Source organism: Thunnus albacares, chromosome 3 (assembly GCF_914725855.1).
Source record: "Thunnus albacares chromosome 3, fThuAlb1.1, whole genome shotgun sequence".
Taxonomy (NCBI): Eukaryota; Metazoa; Chordata; class Actinopteri; order Scombriformes; family Scombridae; genus Thunnus; species Thunnus albacares.
In genome coordinates, this window is record NC_058108.1 from 9,117,885 (window position 1) to 9,122,088 (window position 4,204).

Below are 4,204 nucleotides of genomic sequence, written 5' to 3' on the forward strand. Positions count from 1 at the left end.
CCAGATAGTCTCATAAGACAGTATGGGTATATTGCCCTCAGCTCTACATGGCAGTAGCATAATCTGAGTCCTTTTGTATGAATGATAGGACTAATCTGTTCACATTATCCATGCATGTCAAGGGGATATCCTCCTAGTGTGCATCCAGCCATCAGACAATGGCCTACTATGTACACCACAGACCAGGTTGCCACTCAGGCTTATTCAAAGCTAATCAGTGCCAGTCTATGAGCGATTGCCATTGGCACCCGCAGCTGGCAAGTGCTGACATTTTAGCTTGCACTGCCGTACTGTAAATGGAGGAACAGCATAAAAGCCACAGTCAATCAGGTTCGAGGTTAGCCAGCTCTCCTGCAGTAAGGGCCCCGACCAAGCATCACTGGAAGCACCCGGTCTCTGCAGTCACATAAACTGCTGCTTGTAAATATTATATAAGAGTATGAAGTTGACTAATGAATGCAGGCCCTGTCCAGTTTGCCAGGAGCAGGAGGATGATGACAGCCAAGCTTAACAATACGGACATTTAGGAAAGCTGTTATGTATTTGTGTGGGTGTGAGTTTGGGAGGTGTTCTTCATTTGCAGCCTTACAGGCTTGTAAAGAGAGCAAAATGAAATTCATATGTTACATAAACCAGATATGGTGGACCATTTATTTTAAAAATCAGCTACTTTTTGCTCTCTGAGGCTCATTCTTTTAACATAGTCTCCAGAATTTCTCCTTATCCGTGTGGAAATCTCTAACAGCTTTTCTTCCTATGGAAGTCATCGCCTGTGAGCATGTGTGTGCCTGCATATGTCAACATGTATTAGAGTCACATACAGTATCTAAATCTGTTTTGACAATGGTAACTTCCCCGTTAAGCTGGTGGGGAGCTGATTGAAAAGCCGAGGTCCATGTGGGAGCTGACTCTGGAGACGCGGAGCCGCTAGAAGCAAAGAAGAATCAGAAAAGCCAAGACTCCTGCTGCTAACTGATAACAACATAAACAAATAGTCTCGGTTATACATCCCTCTTGTGTTCTTCTCTGCATCTTATATTCGACTGTATGTGGTTTACAAAATGAACGAATTAGAGGAAACATTTAAAAAGTTGATGGAGCCTATATGTGCTAAAATGTGTCCACCTGTAGCAACTGCAGCAACAAATGTTATTATAGATTTTACCTCCCTTCTCTTGTCATCTCCTCTCTGTAGGCTGCAGACAGAGACAGACCAGGATCTAAGAGAGCAGACAGTCAGTCATTTGGATCAAAGAATGAATTCAGCAAGGAGCACGTTCAAACCCAAAAGGACCTGGAACCAGTGATGGGGGACTCTTCTGGGGATGCTTTCTGAAGCACTGAATCAATATGAAACAACTGCATTGAAAATGGTTCACTGTTTCAAAGCATTTGATACAGTCAAAATGGCGACATCTGCTGGGCAACTATTGTTATTGCACTTGTATGGCTGAATTAAATGAGGCCAAGATGAAACAATTAGTCAGATTATAAGTGGCCTTACTGCTTTCTTTATTGTTTATTTATTCAATAAAGTCTATATTATTAAAATGGATCAGTTTTAAAACAGAGTCTACAGCTCCGTTTTTTTAAATATCGTGGCAGATTGAGAGGCACACCCCATATTCAAAACCAGCACCGCACCTCTCTGATATGAGTGTGACGCAACGCGGCCTAGTTTGGGGTGGTGATGTGATTTTTGGCGCTATTCTTTTGCTTTGAAAGGTCACTACAGTGTCAAGTAGTCTGCTCCTAGTGTAACATCACTACCTGGAGCAGAAGCCTGTTACTCTAAAAGAGATGTTTCCTCAGAGATGCAGTTTAAAAGATGTAAGTTCAGAAAAATATCTCATATGTCATCATGAAATGAGCAGGATCAACACATGAAACTCCTTCGTGACAACAGCCTTTGTAATGGAACACTATTCCCGTCAACAGTGCTTTGAAAATCTGGTGTCTTGACAGACACAAAGAGAGGATCTTGGAGCTCATAACTCCTTCTCCCAGAGGCGCACCACCAAAACTGCAACAGCTTGTGTGTTACTCGGATGTCTTGCCAGACGAAGAGAAGGTAGCAGGCATCAAGGCGTGCTGTAGGCAACATGCCCAAACAAATGTCCACTGGCAGGCGGCGCATTCTTTACAACTTACAAACTGCATCTTTAAGCAAAGATTAGTTTAAGGATTACAGGGCTGGATGCTTTTAGCTCCTTGAGCGTGCTCAGTCGCTTGCCTCAGAGAGTTATCCTCCCTCCCTTTTCACTCATCCTTTATACTCATTAAACAGAATGGAGATGTGTGATAGAGCAGGAAGGCAGAGGGAGAAAGACAGAGTGAGAGGGTGAAAGAGAGACAATTAGATTCTCTGACACCCCGCTAATTGAGCGATCTCCTTTGTGCCCGGCCCAGCCTGCCAAGTTTTAATTAGCAACTAATCAAATCAATATGGAGCCTGCCAAGCGAAGAGGAAGGCACCTATCGTGGGATGGCTGCCTGGATCACAGCTGCCTTTGACCTTTGCAGCTGGAGGCTACGAATGATGAGGGCCAGTGGTGCCGATGGTGGGTAGATCTCTTTGTGAGAGAGGGATTGAGTGATTCTGAGAGAGGCGAGGTAATGATGTCTGGCATTACCCAGCTGCTTCAGTGGCGAAGGTAATTAAACCAAGGGATAAAACCTGGGGGGACTCCCTAAAAACTTGGTATTTCACCCAGATGGGCGTGGTTTTGCAGGACGTAGCAGTGCACGCTTTGGTGAGCTCCATGACCCTCTCAGCCCGTACTCTGAGTGCATGTTCATGAGTTTTGAGAGAGAGTGAGTTACGTTAATTTTGTACAAATAATGTAGGTTACTACTTTTAATTTCCACTATTCAGTCATGCTAACATTAGAATGTCATAACATGTGCCCCATATCATGTGACATGAAACATTGGATGAAATATACTGGCTAGCTAACGTTAGCTAACTGTTAACAAGCTAGCTTTAAGTTACACAGATGTTTCCTCTCTTGTTTTGCAACCCAAGGATGAGAATCTGATCCTCTCCAAAATGTGCCGAAATCTATGTCAGGTAGAACATACACCTATCAGCACAATGGTAAAGTCTGTAGTGGATTATTTTGGTTACTAAAACATTGTGAAAATGCCTAGAAGAATGTGAATTCACCTGTATGTGTGCAGATGTTCCACCTGCCTTTTTACCTTCATGTTTGTTTGTTTTTTTTTCAATTAATGGATTGTATTTTTGTTTTGTCTCTCATAGATGGGTGAAATGCTGCGGCAGCATGAGAGAGAGACATGCACATGCTTACTCAAAGTGAAATCATCATACAGGCAGGGTGTGAAATTTGGGGGGTCTTGGGGAGAAGGGGTATCAGACAAACTACACTGACTAATATACTTAATCAATATGAGGCCACATCCACACTAATATGTTTTTTGTTTTAACTTTTGCTACGATTACGCCTAGCATCCACACTACTCTGGTGTTTTCAAAAACCTAAAACGGAGACATTCGAAAATGCTGCGGACCCCGTTTTAGTTGCAGGGTTTCGGGGTTGCATTTTAGACTGGACGGGCAGAAACAGATACTTTTGGAAACGATGAAGCAGACACCCACATTTACTTCCTGTTTGGGTCTTATCAGTCATGACGTGCCCTTCCCTGATTTGTCATGCCTCTATTACACTTTCCGGAAGAAAACAAACATCAGCTTTGACTACCAGTGGTTCATTCAACATAGATAACGAATTACAAGCGTTTATGCTAGCAGCTGTTGTGCTGTTAAATTCCACCTTTTATAATGCCACTACTGCCTACCTGCACAGCTATTATTTGAGTGATTTGTGACAATACCCGTGTCCAGCAGCGTTATCAACCCTACATGGGGTGTTGGTTTTGGGTGAGGCCAGGAAGAACCAGTGCAACTTGTGGTTCCTGAGGAACCTGAAGAAAACTTTGAATGTCCAGATCAGCCCTGATGCACCTCAGTGAAAAACTACGTCTGTATGTGGAAGGAGCAACAACAAAAATGAGGGCGCCTGTGGGTGTACTTACAAAGGTAGCATGCACGTTGTATTACCTGAGTGACGAGGGAAGACTGAAAAAACGCTGATGCATTTGGACTATCCCAGCAAGTTGTTTCAGTCATGATCTGACAAGTCTGTAAGGCCATCACCATCTTCACTGAGCACAAAACCCAAAG

General features: G+C 43.3%; 1 long non-coding RNA gene across 1 annotated transcript; it reads left to right on the plus strand.

The window, feature by feature from the left end:
* The first annotated feature begins 2,051 nt into the window (after positions 1-2,051).
* Positions 2,052-3,919, plus strand: LOC122978865. Its single transcript, XR_006402760.1, has 3 exons — positions 2,052-2,814; positions 3,026-3,097; positions 3,263-3,919. It is a non-coding gene; the product is annotated as an uncharacterized LOC122978865 (long non-coding RNA).
* Positions 3,920-4,204: the final 285 nt, after the last annotated feature.